We start from the raw sequence: 12,069 nt of genomic DNA, 5'->3' as shown, positions 1-12,069 counted from the left end.
TTTTGTGGTTTAAAGTAATTTGTATGGAATTAATTATTGATAATAGATTCCCCCCCAGCAACAATACATCCTTCCCAGCAACAATAAACCCTCCACCAAGAACAAAACACACCCCCAGCAGCAATAGATCTGCCCCTGCACTAAAAGACCCCAGCTGGCAATGATAGATCTCCCACCAGACAGCATGAATAGACCCTTTCCCCACAACAGTGGATCAGCTCCAACAGGAACCGCAGAGCAAAAAATTACCGAATCAGCAATAATAGATCCCCTGCAATTGTAGATACCTCTAGCAACAATTGACAGCTCCAAGCAATACTGCAATTCCCATCTACAACAGATTTCCAGCAGTCAACATCAGTAGACCCCCCCCCCCCCCCCCCCAACACATCCCAGCCACCTATGCCGGTGCATACAATACATTCTGTGCTGGAGGTGCCAGAACTGCGTTTCCCCCACGTTCCCGCTGAGAAAAAAAAAAAGGAAGAGTATAACTCCCCAATGTACACCATCCTTTTTAGAAAAGTTCAAAACAAATTGTGCCTCAATGATATAGGCACATTTACCAGCAGATTTAAACATAAAGGAAAATAATATTCAGTGACAGATAACGGGAGTGTGATGACTTGGTTTATCTTTGCTAAGGTTTATATTATTTACGGTGTATGGAATGATGCAAGAGTGAAACGGCCTATGAGACACATCATGGAGAGCCACCAATGTCCTTGCAGTCAGATTCATCTGCCTTCTCACTATTTCTGGAGAAGGTTACGGAATTTTGTCACATAATTCAGTGTTTCAGTGATTTATTTGGCTGGTGTGCACAGTAGGGGGGACTTAAAGGGATATGGTTAAAAAAAAGCCTGAACCTACTCTGTTCTGGTTCACGCGTGCATAATGGACAAAGTGCAGATTTCAGAAGTGCATAGAGTGCAGAAATAAAAAGTAAATCACAGTATGCATGGGGTGACAAGTAAATTATACACAGTGTGCAGAGGTCATGTGTAAGTGTACCCTTAGGAGTTTCAAAGTATTTGGGTCCCCCTATTCTCCTGCACAGCCAGGCAACATGTATTTCCACACAAACTTGCATTCAGGAGTCAGTAACCAGTCCTTGAGCTTGTTTTGACGTTTTCTAGTGGGTTTCAACTTGGATAGGGTAAGGGGTGTAACAGGATGCCCATTGGAACTGAGAAACCGAGGACAACTTTCTGAACTATGTAAAAGCAGGGAATCCAGTGCCTGCTGTTTTAAAGCAAAACAGTCCCGGGTAGTTGCTAAACTGGTTTTCCCACTAGAGTGCCCCTATGAGGCAAAGGTGGTGCAGGGTTATTCACTTGGTCCTCCTCCTATGCTGCGAGTGGGTCGGTGGCTGCTACCAGGCCTTCTAGCTGGGCCGCTCCTTCCCTGCTACACAGCTGGTCCTCTCTCAGGAGGCCGGTGACGGTCCAAGCTTTCCTCCTTCCAAGGACCCTGCCTAGAGATAAGCCCCTTCCCATCTGGGTCCCCTCCCAGTTTCTTGTCCTCCAGCCTTCACATCCTCTTCCACCCAAAACTCTCCTACAAACTCTACTCCTCCTCTCCTCCTGCTGGGCAGGCTGTGTCACTTTAAAGGTTGTCCTGGCCCCTTGCTAAGCCTCCTGTTGGGGAGTGGCCAGGGTCTCAAATGTGCAGATCAGCCACTCCTAATATCTGCCCACTGCTTCTAGAACTTTCTGCAAAGTCCTAGTGCAGGGGAAAGTCTCAGAGAACTGATCTGCAGAGTCTCTCTGACCTGAATTTGACCCTCTGGCTATTGCTCACGTTGCTACTCAGCCTATGACTAACAATTGGACTCTAGTTACTCCTAGCTGACTAGGAGGGTGCTACATAAGTAATGTACAGCATCATTTGGCTGCTTCCTTGGTTGTACAGGATAGGTTCCCCTTTAAGTTAACATTATAAGCATTAAACTTAGAACACTACAAAGTAAAAAGTATAGAGAGTTTTTAATTTAATTCATTGAAATCCACACAAGTAATACTACTGCTTGGTAAATGCCATTTTAGCATGATATGTAGTTACCTGAAAGCCCAATCCTCTGGGGCATCAACATTAGAATCAAAGGAAAAATGAACGATGCCCATCTTATCAGAGCAGAGCAGGTGGATGACAGGTCCATGTTTGCTCAGTTTATGCAGAGCGAACCAGCTGTCAATTTACACCTATATGTTTCCTCCACTTAGAAATCAACTATAGGCTACATTGTTTGGTATCACGATTTTGCTTACACAATTGCGGAAAGTGACATCATTCACTGCACTATTATTTGTGTCACATCAATTTATGCTATCATGGTTTGTGATTTTTCATTTAACTTTTACCGTTATTAAAGCGGTATTTATGGTAGCGCACTACGTATCCCTAGGAATATAATTTATTTATTGCATTTGCACTTTGAATTTATTTGCACGCTGCTTTTTTCTGCGTCTTGTGGTGTTATGTGCACATTTATTTTTAAGTGTTCTGTTTTTCATCATATATTAAAAGAAATGTATACGAGCGCACCTATAAGGAATAAATAGCAGCTGAACATCAGGTAACCAAACAACCCAAAGAACCAGTATATCATAAAGATGCAGCGCTAAACGTAACTGACTGTAGTGAATGAGAAACTACTACATATAGTGAATGAGTACATATGTCAATAAAATACAATAGGTAAAGAAATCAATCCATGCAGCAGTTCATAGTGTAAGGTGACTTCAAGTGCTCTCCTCTAATTCATCTACTCCTGATATTCAGGTGCTGTGCGAAATGGTGCTGAAGGAATGCACACTCACCAGAACGCACAGTTAAATGAGCGTTTTGTCAAAAAATGAATTCCCCTCTGGGACATCAGGGCAAGGTCTGCAGTACGATAACCTCCCTCCAGAGCTCCTGGGTGCTCCTGTCTGCTCCCTCAATAGGTGGCCTGCGGACTTCTCCTCACAGCACGCTCCTTACCCAGTAGATGGATGAATGGCTGAAAATTGATGCTCCCCAAGGGAGTCAAGACAAGGACATACCCATAGTGTAGTAGGTAACAGAAAATTTATTGGTATATCAGGCTACTCGGTGATACACAACAGTGTATATAAATAAAGTGCGGACTGACCGTCCAGAGTTAAAGATGGCCGCCGGAGCTCCACGATGCTCCGACGGCGTGACGTCACGGCGTTCTTGGCTCCTCCTACGCGTTTCGTGCACACGCACGTCGTCTGGGGGGATTTGCCAATGAACACCGAGCCGTGCGACGTCCTTATATATGCTAGGCGCATGCGCATTACAACGGCGCCATGTTTTAGAGGTCTGAGCCACAGACGGCCGGATACTAGAACGGACGCCATTTTTCGTTAGTTCTATTAAGTATATACACTGTCAAAACAACAGTGCGTGTAATCGGCCAGCTATCATCATTGAATGTATAAATATGGCTCCATGACAACCTATGTTAAATATTTGGAACCCGGGGACCAATTAGTCAATAATGTAGGTCCATATAATATATATTCTAATTAGCCTAGAGATATGGGAAACGAATCCAACAGGGCATTAAGTCTTATGTGTGGCACTAGCATATAAAACAAGACATAGAATATATACATACAGTACAAAAAATGTGCAAAATACAATATGTCAATAAAAACAGGAGTAGTATATCCCATGTTATGCAATAAAAACATATAAAAACATATAAGAACATATTTACTAAAAAGTTGAGGTTAAAATTAAAGTTAAAAACGGTGCATATGAGTGCACATCTTAGATTGATCCACATTCGGTATTGGTCTATCACAATATCTAACATTTGTATACTATTAATAATAAGCTGAAGTTAAATAGATAGAGTAAGGTGACATCATCATATTCCACTCTATCAAAGTGGCGGTCAAAGTATATATAGTCCATAGACTTTTAACTGTTGTTGATGAAGCAATTTAAGTCTATATCTATATTATGACCTTTTGGGTGTAGGGTCTGGAGCTCATATATCCAACGTGTTTCAAGTTGTGAGACTCCCCGTAGTTTATTCACCCCCCTCCAATGGGGTTGTATTATGTCTATTCCAACAAACTGCAAAGATGAAGGATCGTTGTTATGTTTCCTTTTAAAATGATAAGAGAGTGAGTGATCTTTATACCCCTTTTTGATATTGCTAACATGCTCTCTCAGTCTATCGCGTAAACGTCTAGTAGTACGTCCCACATACTGGAGTTTGCAAGAGCATTCAAGAAGGTAAACTACATTTTTGCTGTAACATGTAATACATTTATCTATCTTATATGTTCTTCCTGTAGTGTATGAGGAAAAGTCATATAGTTTCCGTTTCGTTACATTATTCGTTGTGCAGATAACACACTTATTACATGGAAAGAAACCTTTAATGTTTGGTGCAAGAGAGATATTATCTGGGGGGTTGATAACATTCGGTGCTAATCGATTTCTCAACGCCATAGCTTTTTTGTAGATCACTTCTGGTCTTTCTGGAAGGATTTTGGATAGAACAGGATCGGCCATCAAAACATTCCAATTTTTATTAATAATGTGTTTAATGGCCCTGTGTTGTATGGAGTATGTGGTTAGGAAAGGGCAAGACAATGACTTATTGGTCATCCTTTTATCCTCTAATAAAGTAGTTCTATTTATATTAGCCACTTGTTGGATAGTATCATCAATCTTATGCTGGGGGTATCCCTTTTCCACAAACTTTATTTTTAAAGTCTCGGCCTGTGCATAATAAGTATCAAGTTCCGTACAGTTCCTCCGGATTCTTGTAAACTGACCTTTCAGAATATTTGCTAGCCACGCTGGGTGGTGGCAGCTTTCCAGCGGGATGAAACTATTCCTATCAGTTTTCTTGAAAAAGGACTTGGTAATAATCATCCCATTATCATTTAATAAGGTTAAGTCCAAGAAATGTATATCTGTAGTACTGAATGTGTAACTAAATTCAATATTAAGCGTATTATCATTAAGTGTTTTAAAAAAGTTATGTAGGGAGTCCTCCTCCCCATTCCATAATAAAAACACGTCATCTATAAATCTTTTATAAAATATTAACTCCGGCCACTCTCTAGCATAGATTAAAAACTCCTCCCAATAAGCCATAAAAAGATTTGCTAGGCTGGGGGCAAACTTAGCCCCCATCGCTACGCCTTTGGTTTGCACAAAGTAGTTGCGATCAAACCAAAAGTAGTTGTTTTGCATTGCGAACTGTAGTAATGTTAAAATGAAGTCAATGTGTGGGGGAGATAAAGTGCTAAATGTGTCCAAAAAGTATTTAGCGGCTTCTAACCCATCTCCGTGTGCAATATTACTATACAAGGATGTGACATCCGCTGTGACTAGGAAGGTCTGAGATGATATTCTGACGTCTTTGATGTCATTCAAAATATGCTTCGTATCCTTTAAGAAAGCCGGAGTCTGTATAACCAGTGGCTGCAAGAAATAATCTATATATTCCCCTACTTTAGAGAACAGTGAACCTATTCCACTGATAATAGGTCGTCCTGGTGGTTTGGTCGGGTTCTTATGTACCTTTGGGAGTATATAGAACACTGGAAGCCTAGGAGCTGATGGACATAGAAAATTTTTTTCTTTTTTGTTTATTATTCCATTCTCAAATCCCTTATTTATTAAGCTTTTCAAATCTTTTTTCAAAGTTAGTACAGGGTTACCAGATAAGCGAGTATAGGTGGAAGTATCATTAAGGATTCTATAGGCTTCCTCCAGGTAATCAAATTTATTCAGTATGACAACCCCTCCTCCCTTATCAGCTGGTCTGATGACCAGGTCTTTCCTTTCTAGAAGGAGATCAATTGCTTTCGTGTTATTTGTGTCAAAGGTTTTCTTGATTTTTAAATTTTCCAGATCTTTTAATACCAATTCCTTAAAGATATTAACATAGGATCTGGATTGGGGTGGAGGATTAAAAGTAGAGGCATTCTTTAATGTTGAAAAATTGATACTGCTATTCTGATTATTACTTAATGGGTTTGAATAGAAATGTCGTTTTAAAGAAAGCTGTCGTGAAAATTTGTGAATGTCAATATAAGTTTGGAACTTGTTTAACTTTTGTTTTGGGGCAAATTTCAACCCCTTGTCTAGAAGTTTTAATTCAGGTTGCGTAAGTGTTATATTACTCAAATTGAAGATACCTTGACCGGCTATGTTTTCCTTTTCTTGCCTGTTTCTGTTGATCCTTTTGCCCCCCCTCTTCCCTCTGCGGAACCGCTTCTTTTCCGAGACCCCCCTTCCCCTAAAAAATGCACCTGAGGTGTTCTATTGGGGTCATAATTATGTGGTGCTCTGGGTGGTGTTTGTTGATAATTCCGATTATCATAATATTCCCTATTGGGTTGTAGGTGGTTTATTTGAGGTCAGGGGCCTCTGGTTATAGTGTTTAGGAGATGCTACTACTCCTTGGTTGCGAGGGTGGTGATTAGTGTTAGAGTAGTAGTTTTGATGATAGTGCCTAGGAGATGCTCCTGCTCCTTGTTGGTGAAAGTGGGGATTCCTATTGTAGTAGTATTGTCCACTATTAGGTTGAGAGTGTTGATCATGTGTAGGATGCCATTGGAAGTTCCGTGCCCCTACATTTTGATCATTCAGAGGTTCGTATCTATTTGACGTTGGTACATTATACTGACTCAATTGCTTATTATATTTGGGAGAATGATATTGTGGATGTATAGATTCATGTCTATACACATTTAGCACTTTATCTCCCCCACACATTGACTTCATTTTAACATTACTACAGTTCGCAATGCAAAACAACTACTTTTGGTTTGATCGCAACTACTTTGTGCAAACCAAAGGCGTAGCGATGGGGGCTAAGTTTGCCCCCAGCCTAGCAAATCTTTTTATGGCTTATTGGGAGGAGTTTTTAATCTATGCTAGAGAGTGGCCGGAGTTAATATTTTATAAAAGATTTATAGATGACGTGTTTTTATTATGGAATGGGGAGGACTCCCCCCTACATAACTTTTTTAAAACACTTAATGATAATACGCTTAATATTGAATTTAGTTACACATTCAGTACTACAGATATACATTTCTTGGACTTAACCTTATTAAATGATAATGGGATGATTATTACCAAGTCCTTTTTCAAGAAAACTGATCATCCCGCTGGAAAGCTGCCACCACCCAGCGTGGCTAGCAAATATTCCGAAAGGTCAGTTTACAAGAATCCGGAGGAACTGTACGGAACTTGATACTTATTATGCACAGGCCGAGACTTTAAAAATAAAGTTTGTGGAAAAGGGATACCCCCAGCATAAGATTGATGATACTATCCAACAAGTGGCTAATATAAATAGAACTACTTTATTAGAGGATAAAAGGATGACCAATAAGTCATTGTCTTGCCCTTTCCTAACCACATACTCCATACAACACAGGGCCATTAAACACATTATTAATAAAAATTGGAATGTTTTGATGGCCGATCCTGTTCTATCCAAAATCCTTCCAGAAAGACCAGAAGTGATCTACAAAAAAGCTATGGCGTTGAGACATCGATTAGCACCGAATGTTATCAACCCCCCAGATAATATCTCTCTTGCACCAAACATTAAAGGTTTCTTTCCATGTAATAAGTGTGTTATCTGCACAACGAATAATGTAAGGAAACGGAAACTATATGACTTTTCCTCATACACTACAGGAAGAACATATAAGATAGATAAATGTATTACATGTTACAGCAAAAATGTAGTTTACCTTCTTGAATGCTCTTGCAAACTCCAGTATGTGGGACGTACTACTAGACGTTTACGCGATAGACTGAGAGAGCATGTTAGCAATATCAAAAAGGGGTATAAAGATCACTCACTCTCTTATCATTTTAAAAGGAAACATAACAACGATCCTTCATCTTTGCAGTTTGTTGGAATAGACATAATACAACCCCATTGGAGGGGGGTGAATAAACTACGGGGAGTCTCACAACTTGAAACACGTTGGATATATGAGCTCCAGACCCTACACCCAAAAGGTCATAATATAGATATAGACTTAAATTGCTTCATCAACAACAGTTAAAAGTCTATGGACTATATATACTTTGACCGCCACTTTGATAGAGTGGAATATGATGATGTCACCTTACTCTATCTATTTAACTTCAGCTTATTATTAATAGTATACAAATGTTAGATATTGTGATAGACCAATACCGAATGTGGATCAATCTAAGATGTGCACTCATATGCACCGTTTTTAACTTTAATTTTAACCTCAACTTTTTAGTAAATATGTTCTTATATGTTTTTATATGTTTTTATTGCATAACATGGGATATACTACTCCTGTTTTTATTGACATATTGTATTTTGCACATTTTTTGTACTGTATGTATATATTCTATGTCTTGTTTTATATGCTAGTGCCACACATAAGACTTAATGCCCTGTTGGATTCGTTTCCCATATCTCTAGGCTAATTAGAATATATATTATATGGACCTACATTATTGACTAATTGGTCCCCGGGTTCCAAATATTTAACATAGGTTGTCATGGAGCCATATTTATACATTCAATAATGATAGCTGGCCGATTACACGCACTGTTGTTTTGACAGTGTATATACTTAATAGAACTAACGAAAAATGGCATCCGTTCTAGTATCCGGCCGTCTGTGGCTCAGACCTCTAAAACATGGCGCCGTTGTAATGCGCATGTGCCTAGCATATATAAGGACGTCGCACGGCTCGGTGTTCATTGGCAAATCCCCCCAGACGACGTGCGTGTGCACGAAACGCGTAGGAGCCAAGAACGCCGTGACGTCACGCCGTCGGAGCATCGTGGAGCTCCGGCGGCCATCTTTAACTCTGGACGGTCAGTCCGCACTTTATTTATATACACTGTTGTGTATCACCGAGTAGCCTGATATACCAATAAATTTTCTGTTACCTACTACACTATGGGTATGTCCTTGTCTTGACTCCCTTGGGGAGCATCAATTTTCAGCCATTCATCCATCTACTGGGTAAGGAGCGTGCTGTGAGGAGAAGTCCGCAGGCCACCTATTGAGGGAGCAGACAGGAGCACCCAGGAGCTCTGGAGGGAGGTTATCGTACTGCAGACCTTGCCCTGATGTCCCAGAGGGGAATTCATTTTTTGACAAAACGCTCATTTAACTGTGCGTTCTGGTGAGTGTGCATTCCTTCAGCACCATTTCGCACAGCACCTGAATATCAGGAGTAGATGAATTAGAGGAGAGCACTTGAAGTCACCTTACACTATGAACTGCTGCATGGATTGATTTCTTTACCTATTGTATTTTATTGACATATGTACTCATTCACTATATGTAGTAGTTTCTCACTACAGTCAGTTACGTTTAGCGCTGCATCTTTATGATATACTGTTTTTCATCATATGATCCACTGATTGTTTATTCACTGTGGAGAAGTGCTACACCATTTTTATTTTTAGCAATTAAAATAAACCACTTCTTTTGAACATTTTTTCATTCTTTGCTACATTTCAGTGCTGCTGAGCTTCTCTTTCAGTCACTCTGTCTACATGCATGTGCTCCAGAGATGGATGCATGGAAGTGGGTTTCTGAATGGCGAGTGCAACATGGCTGTGTAATGTGTGTTGGGATGGCTAATTGTAGTCTTAATCAGAAGTCCATATAGCATGGTGACAACACAGATCTGTACATGAATACACAAGCATTAGAAGCACCTGTGAAAATATGACAAGGCATTAGTACAACTGGTAGACCGGAGTCTTGCCACCCTATAACAAAGTGCCTGATCAAGGACCTCTAACTTTTAAATGAGATTTTAGTTTACATTTACTTTAAGAACCAAATAGTTCATTTATTCATAATTACCATGATAACTTTATCTTAGTAATGGTTATTAAATCAATTCCAGGATTCTGGTGCACAAAATGAAGAATAAAAAAATATTGTATTTCCTAACGGAAACAAGAGAAATGCAATATCTATAAGTGAGTGCAGAGCAATCATATGAAGAAACAACCACAGAATTGTGTATGATTTCTATGGTGTACCCAAAGAGGGTACCAAGAAGATGACATACTTTTTTTTTTAATAAAATTCTTTTTTTTTTTTTTTAAACATTTGTACAAAAATACAAAGGACAAAACATAAACCAAACCAAAACCACAGTCAAACTAGTCCTCTCAGGGGCTTCATACGGACACGTTACCCATAGGGAGGTAAATGAACAAGCAATGTTAAAGTTTAGACTATAAAAAGGTGTGGCTCACCCTATCAGAAAGAAAACACTGAAACAGGAGAGATTTACCCAAAATCAGACAGGTGACCCGAAATAGGTAAGGCTTCTGTATTGAAGACTGAATGGGCACCAATGATGAGGGACGTCTGCAGGCCTCAAGCCTCATCAAGCTGTGGCGGGTGCTGCCAACCACTTCGACCAAACTCTTTCATATTTCCTCAAGCAGCCCCTGTTAATATAAGTATCTTTATCGGTAGATTAGCATTTACTAATTGCTTCCAGAGAAAGAAGGGATGGAGGTCATAGTCACAGCCTTTCTGGTGTAAAACAGAAGACTGATCATAGTTCTTTCTGCTACTGTAGGGACCTAGTTTTCCACTAGACCTAACAGGCAAATTCTCACAGATGGTGTAAGAGAGGTGTGTGCAACAGTATTAAATTACTCCTGTCACCTCCTCCCAATAATGGGTGATTGCGAGACATCCAGAAGATATGGGACAAATCCCTGGGAGAATAGATACAACTCCAACACCCTTGAGAATGCAAGGTATCCATTTTGTGGTAGTGAAGTAGGCTCTGTGGGCAATATTAAATTAAAGCGGATCCCTTAGGGAAACTAGGGTACAAAAGGAGAGATCCCACAGGCCTTTCTAGTATTCATTATCCAAATCTGGGATGTCCTGCAACCACCATTGCTGAAGCATGGGCAAATCAGTTAAGGATATTCATTGGAGGGGAGTATAAAGTTTTGAAGTGGGTTTCACAGAGCAGTCTGAAGGTGATGCAGTCTGATTTAGAGCGCCTGTTCTGGACAAAGAGCCATGTGGAAACTGACTTTTGAAAGCGTGGAATAATGGCAAGTATGTAAAAAAAAAAATATGAGGCAGGAAAAAATATGGTTGGAGGAAAGCTGGGCAAAGGATCACAAAGAGTGGTTTGCTACTATGTGTGAAATGGCTTTAATCTTGTATTTAGGCCAGGCCCCCAGTTCAGACAATATGTAGAACTGAGGTAGATTGGAATCTGTGGGTAGCCTTCACACATTAGGCCCACCCTCCAGGTCCTGAGAGTTGTGAGCATAGGACAGGGGTCTGCAACCTTTAAGACATAAAGAGCCACTTGGACCCGTTTCTGAGAGGGAAAAAAAGACTGGGAGCCGCAAAACCATTGCAACATTTAAAACAAATCCGACACTGCATATATTGCAAAAAGCGCTCTGGTCATGAAGGGGGTTTAAGGGCCCAGTAAGCAAAGGGTTAATCAGGGCCACAGTGTATCGTCATAATCACAATCATAGCCTTAGGTCAGTGGTGGGCAACCTTTTTTTTCAACTGAGCCAAATCTTGCCAAAACCACGATTGAAATTTATTTTGAGAGCCACATTTTTAAAACTGAAAATACACCCCCCATATAGTAATTCATCCCCCATAGTAATTCATCCCCCATAGTAATTCATCCCCCATAGTAATTCATCCCCCATAGTAATTTATCCCCCATATAGTAATTCATCCCCCACATAGTAATTCATCCCCCATATAGTAATTCATCCCCCATATAGTAATTCATCCCCCATATAGTAATTCATCCCCCATAGTAATTCATCCCCCCTATAGTAATTCATCCCCCCTATAGTAATTCATTCCCCATATTGTGTCAATTCACTTACCTTTGCTCCGTGCGTTCCTCTCGCCGTGTTCCCGCGCTGTTCCGGTCTTCAGGGCGGACTGTGAGAGGAGTTAGTCACGCTGCCCCGCCTACATCCTGACAGCCAATGTTTGCCATGCTCCACGGGCCGGATTAAAAGGTCCGCCGGGCCGTAGTTTG

At 40.4% G+C, this 12,069-nt stretch overlaps 1 protein-coding gene across 1 annotated transcript in view; it reads right to left on the bottom strand.

The window, feature by feature from the left end:
• LOC149451379 (CTD small phosphatase-like protein 3) overlaps positions 1-12,069 on the bottom strand; it is a 64,343-nt gene that overhangs the window by 36,257 nt on the left and 16,017 nt on the right. The window lies entirely within an intron of this gene.

Source organism: Staurois parvus, unplaced genomic scaffold (assembly GCF_062004578.1).
Source record: "Staurois parvus isolate SC_StPar_1 unplaced genomic scaffold, SC_StPar_1.0 ptg000541l, whole genome shotgun sequence".
In the NCBI taxonomy this organism is placed as follows: domain Eukaryota; kingdom Metazoa; phylum Chordata; class Amphibia; order Anura; family Ranidae; genus Staurois; species Staurois parvus.
The sequence above is the reverse complement of the archived record's forward strand: the minus strand, read 5'-3'. Positions and strand labels throughout refer to the sequence as shown.